The sequence below is a fragment of the Lutra lutra genome, chromosome 10, assembly GCF_902655055.1.
Source record: "Lutra lutra chromosome 10, mLutLut1.2, whole genome shotgun sequence".
NCBI classification, from domain to species: domain Eukaryota; kingdom Metazoa; phylum Chordata; class Mammalia; order Carnivora; family Mustelidae; genus Lutra; species Lutra lutra.
The window spans coordinates 113,477,032-113,486,543 of record NC_062287.1 but is presented as its reverse complement, the minus strand read 5'-3'; the positions used below and the strand labels follow the sequence as shown (position 1 = coordinate 113,486,543).

Genomic DNA, 9,512 nt, shown 5'->3' with positions numbered 1-9,512 from the left:
CAGAATCTCTCATGGTTTGTCTCCATCTCTGATTTCTTTCCGTTCAGTTTTCCCTCCCTTTCCCTATGGTTCGCTGTGCTGTTCCTTATGTTCCTTATGTTCCACATACGAGTGAGAACATATGATAATTGTCTTTCTCTGCTTGACTTACTTCACTCAGCATAATCCTCTCTAGTCCCATCCATGTCGGTGCAAATGGTGGGTATCCATCCTTTCTGATGGCTGAGGAATAATCCATCGTATATATGGACCACATCTTCTTTATCCATTCATCTGTTGAAGGGCATCTCCGCTCCTTCCACAGTTTGGCAATTGTGGACATTGACCTATGGACATTGGGGTGCAGATGGCCCTTCTTTTTACTACATCTGTATCTTTGGGGTAAGAACCTAGTAGTGCAAACTCTGGGTCATAAGGTAGCTCTATTTTTTAATATCTTGAGGACCCTCCATACCGTCTTCCCGGGTGGCTGCACCAGCTTGCATTCCCACCAACAGTGTAAGAGGATTCCCCTTTCTCTACATCCTTGTTAGCATTTCCTGCCTTGTTAATTTTTGCCATTCTAATTTTTTAAAAAGATTTTCTTTATTTATTTGACAGAAAGAGACAGAGTGAGAGAGGGAGCACAAGCAGGGGGAGTGGGAGAGGGAGAACAGGCTTCCCACAGAACAGGGAAACCTGTGAGGGACTCGATCCCAGGACTTTTGGATCATGACCTGAGCCAAAGGCAGATGCTTGATGACTGAGCCACCCCGATGCCCCAATTTTTGCCATTCTAACTGGTGAAAGGTATTATCTCATAGTGGTCTTTATTTGTATTTTCCTGATGGCTAATGATGTTGAACATTTTTTCATGTGTCTGTTAGCCATTTGTATGTCTTTGGAGAAGTGTCTGTTCATGTCTCCTGCCCATTTATTGACTGGATTATTATTATTATTAATTTTTTGGGGGGTGTTGAGTTTGTGAAGTTCTTTAGAGATCTTGGATACCAACTCTTTATCTGATATGTCATTTGCAAATATCTTCTCCCATTCTGTGGAGAAGATTACCTCTTAGTTTTGTTGACTGTTTCCTTTGTTGTGCAAAAGATTTTTATCTTGATGAAGTCCCAAAAGTTCATTTTGCTTTTGTTTCCCTTGTCTTTAGAGACACGTGTTGAAAGAAGTCACTGTGGTCAATGTGGAAGAGGTTACTCCCCATGTCCTCCTCTAGGATTTTGATGGATTCCCATCTCACACTGAGGTCTCATCCATTTTGAGTTTATCTTTGTGTGTGGTGCAAGACAATGTACATTCTTTCATTCTTCTGCATGTGGCTGTCCAATTTTCCCAGCACCATTTATTGAAGAAACTGTCTTTTTCCCATTGGACATTCTTTCCTGATTTATTGAAGATGAGTTGACCATAGAGTTGAGGGCACATTTCTGGGCTCTCTATTCTGTTCCATTGATCTATGTGTCTGTTTTTGTGCCAATACCACACTGTCTTGATGATCACAGCTTTATAATATAGCTTGAAGTCAGGCTGTGATGCCCCCAGCTTGGATTTTCTTTTTCAACAATCCCCTGGCGATTTGGGATCTTTTCTGGTTTCATACAAATTTTAGGGTTCCTTGTTCTAGCTCTGTAAAAAATGTTGATGGTATTTTGATAAGGTTGGCATTGAAAGTGTCAATTGCTCTGGACGGCATAGACATTTTCACAATGTTTATTCCAATCCATGACCATGGAACTACAACTTTTTTTTCGTTGCTGCATCTTAAAAAAACAAAAGAAATGCAACTGATTTCTGTGCATTGATTTTGTATCCTGCCATGCTGATGAATTGCTGTATGAGTTCTAGTAATTTGGGGGGAGTCTTTTGGGTTTTCCTCATAAAGTATCATACCATATGCAAAGAGAGAGAGAGTTTGACCTCTTTGCCAGTTTGAATGCCTTTCATTGCTTTTTGTTGTGATTGCTGAGGCTAGGACTTCTAGCATTATGTTGAGCAAAAGTGGTGAGAGTGGGCATCCCTGTTGTGTCCTGACCTCAAGGAAAAAGCTCTCAGGTTTTCCTTGTTGAGAATGATATTCACAGAGGGCTTTTCATAAATGGCTTTTATGATATTGAGGTATGTTCCCTCTATCCCTATACTTTGAAAAGTTTTAATCAGGAAAGAATGTTGTATTTTGTCAAATGCTTTTTCTGCATCTATTGAGAGGATCATATAGTTCTTACTGTTTCTTTATTTAATGTAGTACATCACATTGATTGATTTGCAAATGTTGAAACACCCTTGTATCCCAGAGATAAATCCCACCTGGTGGTGGTGATAATACTTTTAATGTACTGTTGGATCCTATTGGCTAGGATCTTGTTGAATATTTTGACATCCATGTTCATCAGGAATATTGGTCTGTAATTCTTTTTGATGGGGTCTTTGTCTGGTTTTGGGATTGGTGTAATCCTGGCCTCATAGAACAAGTTTGGGAGTTTTCCTTCCATTTATATTTTTCAGAATAGCTTCAGTAGTATAGGTATGACTTCTTCTTTAGATGTTTGGTGGAATTTCCCTGGGAAGCCATCTGGCCCTGGACTCTTGTGTTTTGGGAAGTTTTTGATGACTGCTTCAATTTCCTTGCTGGTTATTGGTTGGTTCAGATTGTCTATTTCTTCCTGTTTCAGTCTTGGTAGCTTATAAGTATCCAAGAATACATCCATTTCTTCCAGATTACCTAGTTTGTTGGCACGTAGCTTTGGTATGTGGTAGTAAGTTATAATAATTATCTCTATTTCCTTGGTATTAGTTGTGATTTCTCCACTTTCATTCAAGATTTTATTAATTTGGGTCAATTCTCTTTTCTTTTGGATAAGTCTGGCCAGAGGTTTATGTTTTCAAAGAACCAGCTTCTAGTTTCATTGATCTGTTCTACTATTCTTCTAATTCTGTTTCATTGATTTCTGCTCTAATCTTTATAATTTCTCTTCTTCTGCTTGTTTTAGGCTTTATTTGCTGTTCTTTCTTCAGGTCCTTCAGGTGTGAGGTTAGCTTGTGCATTTGGGATTTTCTAATTTTTTGAGTGAGACTTGGATGGCTGTGTACTTCCCTCTGAGGACTGCCTTGACAGTATCCCATAGATTTTGAACTGATGTGTTTTCATTTTCATTGGTTTGCATGAATTGTTTAAGTTCCTCTCTAATTTCCTGGTTGACCCATTCACTCTTTAACAGGATGCTTTTTAACCTCTAAGTGTTTGTGTTCCTTTCAAAAATTTCCTTGTGGTTGAGTTCCAGTTTCAAAGCATGGTGGTCTGAAAATATGCAGGGAATAATCTTAGTCTTGGTATCGGTTGAGACCAGATGTATGACTCAGTATGTGCTCTGTTCTGGAGAAATTTCCGTGGGCACTCAAGAAGAATTAGAAGACTGTTGTTTTAGGATGGAATGTTCTGTATGTATCTATGAAGTCCATTTGGTCCAGTGTGTCCTTCAAAGCTCTTGTTTGTTATCTTCTGCTTAGGGGATCTGTCCCTTTCTGTGAGGGGAGTGTTGAAGTCTCCTATTATCAATGTACTATTATCAATATGATTCCTTATTTTGGTTGTTAGTTGGTTTAGGTAGTTAGCTGCTCCCAGGTTGGGGGCATAGATAATTATAATTGTTAGATCTTTTTTTGGATAGACCCTTTCAGAATGATATAGTGTCCCTCTACATCTCTTACTACAGTCTTTGGTTTAAAATCTAATTTGTCTGATATGAGAATTGCTTCCTCAGCTTTCTTTTGAGGTCTATTGGCATGGTAAATTGTTCTCCATGCCCTTACTTTCAATCTGGAGGTGTCTTTAGGTTCAAGATGAGTCTCTTGTAGACAGTATGTGGATGGGTCCTGCTTTTTAAATCCAATCTGAAACCCTGTATCTTTTGATTGGAGTATTTAATCCATTTGCATTGAGAGTAACTATTGAAAGATACACTTTTAGTGCTATCATACTGCCTGTAAAGTCCCTGTTTCTATAGGTAGTCTCTATCAATTTCTGGTCCATATTACTCTTGGGGTTTTCTTCTTTTATAGAATCCCCCTTAATATTTCTTGCAGGGCTGGCTTGGTGGTCACATATTCTTTCAGTTTCTGCTGGGCCAGAAAGCTCTTTATCTCTCCATCCATTCTGAATGACAGCCTTGCTGGATAAAATATTCTTAGCTGCATTTCAAAGATTAATTAACTAACTAATTAATTAGCATATAATGTATTATTTCAGGGGTACAGGTCTGTGATTCATCAGTCTTACACAATTCACAGCACTCACCATAGCACATACCCTCCCCAATGTCCATCACCCAGCTGCCCCATCCCTCTTGCATGTTCTTCTCATTTAGTACCCTGAATATGTCTTGCCAGCCCTTTCTGGCTTGCCAGGTCTCTGTGGATAGGTCTGATGTTATTCTGATGTTCGTCCCTCCACATATAAGGAATCTCTTTCACCTAGCTTCTCTCAGGATAGCTTCCTTGGCTTTAAGATTTGCAAGTTTCACTTCATTATATGGCAGAGTGTTCATCTATTTTTATTGATTTTGGGTGGGGTCCTCTCTTCCTCTTGGATATGAATGCTTGTTTCCTTCCCCAGACTGGGGAAGTTCTCAGCTGTGATTTGCTCAAATATACCTTTTTGTCCTCTCTCTCCCTCCACTCCCTCAGAGATCCCTATAATTCTGACATTGGAATGTTTCATGGCATCATTGATCTCTCTGTCTATTTTCATGGACTACTAGCTGCCTATTCCTATATTCCTCGGCTTCCTTCCTATCAGCTTATCTTCTAGGTCACTGATTGGTTATTCTACCTCATATACCCTGGCTGTTAGAGTATCCAGTTTAGACTATCTCAGTCATAAGATTTTTAAGTTCAGCTTGATTGGATCTCATTTCTGCTCTTAGAGATTCTATATTGTCACTAATGCTTTTTTCAAGCCTAGCTATTGACTTTATGATTACTATCCTGAATTCCATCTATGACATCTTGCTTATATCCATATCCATTAGTTCTGTGGCAGAGGACATTGTCTCTGGTCCTTTTCTTTGTTGGGAGTTCCTTTTCCTAGTAATTCTATTAAGGGATGGTTGAGTGAATGGACAGAATCCAAAATATCAACCATGACCGAAGCAAAATGCACCTTAGAAAAAATCTGAAGTGGTCAAATCCTACCACAGGTATGCAACCAAAGCCAAGATGATCTAAAACAATAAAAAAGAAAAAATGGGGGTGGTGGGGAGAGAGATTATAATTTCTCAGGGTGGACAAAACAGGGCGATCTGCCTGTTCTTGTTTGATTTTTGGTCTGTGTGGTAGAAGGCACTATATCCCCAAACAGCAAAGAAATCAGAACTTATATATATCAGGATAAATTGAGTAGAGTGAAAAGCAGGCTAGTATGGGGCATAAATCTTTAAAACATAGATGTGAAAAAAAAAAAGTTAAAAAGCAACTTAAAAACATAGGTTGGGGGTGTGCCCAGGTGGCTCAATCAGTTAAGCAGCTGCCTTCAGCTCATGTCATGATCCCAAGGTCCTGGGATTGAGCCCCGTGTCAGGCTCCTTGCTTAGCAGGGAGTCTGCTTCTCCCTTTCCCTCTGCTCTCCTCCTTACTCTTGCTCTTTCTATCTCTCACAAATAAATAAATAAAATTAAAAAAATAGGTTGGGAAGTAAGAATCTATTTGAAATGGGAGCAGGGTAAAAACAGAGAAAAAGAAAGAAAAAATAAGAAAAGAAACTAAAGAAGGAATGTAACATTTTAGCCTAAAGTTTAGACAAGTCATAAGGGAACACTTGGAGCTCTCTATATTATTTTTCCCTGGTGCTGGAGTTTTACAATCCTGTGGGAAATAAGCTTATCATTCACCTCTTCTTCTAGTCTGTCTTCTGGCGGCCGGGCCTGCTGCTGGGATTCTTAGGCATCTTTGCCTGGGGGGAGTTGCCCCTCCCCTTGTCAGGGGGATGGGCTTAATGTGAGTTGGTCAGCTGTGTGACTTTTGTTCCCTGGCATCATTCTATGTCTCTTTAGAGGGTCAGAGCCAATCTGGCCTTGCAGGAATCTCTGGTCCAGAGTTGCAAGTTCGTGGTACACCCTGTCCCCCTTCCCCTGCCAACAAATCCTCCAGGTCAAACCATCTCCACCTCTGTGTGTACCAAACTCCACAGACTCATGCAGCTCTTGTCTGCTACACCTCTCCCGAGGGAGTCATGAAGACCCATGAGCATCTCTGTGCTTTGTGACTTTGAAACTGCTAGCAGAGGTGGGCTCATGGTGCACCCTCTTGCACAGCTCCCTAATCATGCTGGGTGCTGCCCCAGCGCCTCTTTGTGGGCCACAGCACCCTGACAGCTGTCCCTGTCATGGGCACAAGCTGTTCTACATCTCACCTAGGATGTTAGCCCGCACCTAGTCCTTTTCAGGGTGGTCAGGCAGAGGGTGGTCTCCCTCCTGGCTTGGCTCATGGTTTATGGTGTCCGAGCTGAAAGTCTCTTCTGGACTTGCTGACCATAACCAGTCTCCCCATATCACTGCTTGAGTACTCTGTTGGTTCAGGCTTCCCCATTCTTTCTGAGTCTCCTGGAATCCTGAGACCACAATGATCCACCTAGAATTCTGCCCTATTCATCCCTTGTGCCCTTGGGGGTGCCTCTCACTAGAGCAGATTTCCAAGGGTCCTGAAATTTTGCTCCAGTGTTATATCACTTTCTAGTGGCCAGCTTATGGAAGCTCACTCCCCCCTCTGTTTATCTTCCTCTATTTCCCCCAAAGGTTCAGTTATATGAGTCACCATATAGTACATCATTAGTTTTTGATGTGTTCCATGATTCACTGTTTGCATATAACACCCAGTGCTCCATGCAGTCCATGCCCTCCTCAATACCCATCACTGGGCTAACACACCCCCTCATCCCCCTCCCCTTTGAGACCCTCAGTTTGATTCCCAGAGTCCCTAGTCTCTCATGGTTCATCTCCCCCTCTGATTCCCCCCCTTCATTTTTTTCCTTCCTTCTCCTAATGTCCTCTGTGCTATTCCTTATGTTCCACAAATAAATGAAACTATATGATAATTGTCTTTCTCTGCTGACTTATTTCACTCAGCATAATCCCCTCCAGTCCCATCCATGTTGATGCAAAAGTTGGGTGTTCATCCTTTCTGATGGCTGAGTAACACTCCATTGTATATATGGACCACATCTTCTTTATCCATTCATCTGTTGATGTTATTTTTCTGCTTGTGGAGATCCAGATAAATCTTACATCTCAGGTTGAATTCATGTGTGTTCAGAATGGTTTGATAGATATCTAGCTAAATTCAAGGGACCAGATGAAATGAGACCCCCTACTTGGCTGCCATCTTATCCTCCCCCCTGAAGCTCCAAGTTCAAGTTTTTAACCCTTCTTGTGATGATGTGAGATGATAAAATACCTGTGTTTTGAGATGAAGTGAGGTGGATGATGTGGGTATGGGGCCACAGCATAACCTCTGCTCTCGACTTCTGACACCACCTCAAGGGACCATCTACTTCCAGATGGAGGTTGACCACAGGTAGCTGAACTGTGTGAGCCACCAGGAAACTGATGCCTGGTGTGTGGGGTGGGGGCAGTGCCTTGGCCAGAGCACCTGCCGGTGGATGTGGTCCAGGTCCGAGAGCTCAGCCTCTGCACCCAAGGACATATTCTGAGAATATGAGCATCTTGAAAAGGCATTACCAGCTAAATACTTGTAACATCATATACTTCACTGGTTTTCATGCCAGTGTTTTGGGCACCTTCTTCAACTGCAGGAGAAGGAAGAAAGGAATCACAGGGAGCCCAAGGCTTGTGGTTTGACAATGTATTTATTTAGGGGCTTTTCAGGGTCTGGAGCAGACCTTGGTAGACAGAGAACAGGGCTGGGGAGGAAGGCTCAGGGAAGAGAGTGATGGTTTGGGTCCCACGCAGCTCCAGAGCTGGGGGTAGACTGCCTCCCAGGAGTCCCACACCAGCCTCAGCTTAGGTGTTACAGGTGGAGAAGACAGGTGGTGGGAAGGGGAGGTAGGTCTCTGATGGTAATAGCGCAAGCCTAGTCCTAACCAAATTCACTGGGGGGAGTGGTGGGTGTTTAGAGGCTCAGATCCCAAGGAACTGAGATACAAATGCAGTGGACAAGGAGGAAGGGCCCTCTGGAAGTTGAGTGGGGAGGGATTCCAGGATGGATAAGAGAACAGCATCTGGTGAGCTGGGATTCTGGGCCCAAAGTCTCAGCCACTCCTTCTCAGATGAAGATGGACAGGGATTTGGGCTCCAGGGATATGGAATGTCTCACTGGTCATGGCCAGGGGAACTCAGATTGGAGATACCTGGGGTCTGTGGTCAGACCTCAGATCTTGCACTGGCAGCAAATGGGGACACAGCAGCTGGACTGGGAGCAGCAGGGCTTACAGCAGCTGGACTGGGAGCAGCAGGGCTTACAGCAGCTGGACTGGGAGCAGCAGGGCTTACAGCAGCTGGACTGGGAGCAGCAAACGGGGACACAGCAGCAGGACTGGCAGCAGGATGACCCACAGCCTGAAGGGCAGCAGCACGGTTTGCAGCAGCTGGACTGGGAGCAGCCACAGGAGCCACAAGAACCACAGCCCCCACAGGAACCACAGCCCCCCTTGGATCCCCCACAGGAGCCACAGCCCCCCTTAGAGCCCCCACAGGAGCCACAGCCCCCCTTGGAGCCCCCACAGGAGCCACAGCTGGAGCAGGAACAGGCTGGCACACAGCAGCACACGGGCTTGCAGCAGCAGATGGGGACACAGCAGCCAGAGCCACAGCTCCCACAGCCAGAGCCGCAGCCCCCACAGCTGGGGCCACAGCCCCCCTTGGGTCCCCCACAGGAGCCACAGCCCCCCTTGGAGCCCCCACAGGAGCCACAGCCCCCCTTGGAGCCCCCACAGGAACCACAGCCCCCCTTGGAGCCCCCACAGGAGCCACAGCCCCCCTTGGAGCCCCCACAGGAGCCACAGCCCCCCTTGGAGCCCCCACAGGAGCCACAGCCCCCCTTGGAGCCCCCACAGGAGCCACAACTGGAGCAGGAACAGGCTGGCACACAGCAGCACACAGGCTTGCAGCAGCAGACGGGGACACAGCAGCCAGAGCCACAGCCCCCACAGCCGGAGCCGCAGCCCCCGGAACAGCCACAGCAGCCCATGGTTCTGGTGGGTTGAGGGTGGAGCAGGTCAGAGGAGCAGGTGCAGAGGACAGGTGCTCAGGTGTGGAGACTTCTGGGCCAGGACCCTTTATAAACCTGCCCAGAGATCAGGCTGATCACATGCTGACTTCCTACTTCCTGTTTGTGCCTTTTCTCCAGGGCACAATCAGTGTGTGTGTGTGTGTGTGTGTGTGTGTGTGTGTGTGTGTATGTGCTGCCATCCCTGACCTCCCATTGGCTTTGACATCCTTTTTCATGTTTCTAAATTTAACTTCTTCCCATTTTGTTTCACTGTTATTAATAGAAACTAATTTCTAGGA

At 44.7% G+C, this 9,512-nt stretch overlaps 1 pseudogene; it reads left to right on the top strand.

Annotated features, from left to right (window-relative positions):
* The first annotated feature begins 7,902 nt into the window (after positions 1–7,902).
* On the top strand, positions 7,903–9,208 carry LOC125079911 (putative uncharacterized protein DDB_G0291608; annotated as a pseudogene).
* Positions 9,209–9,512: the final 304 nt, after the last annotated feature.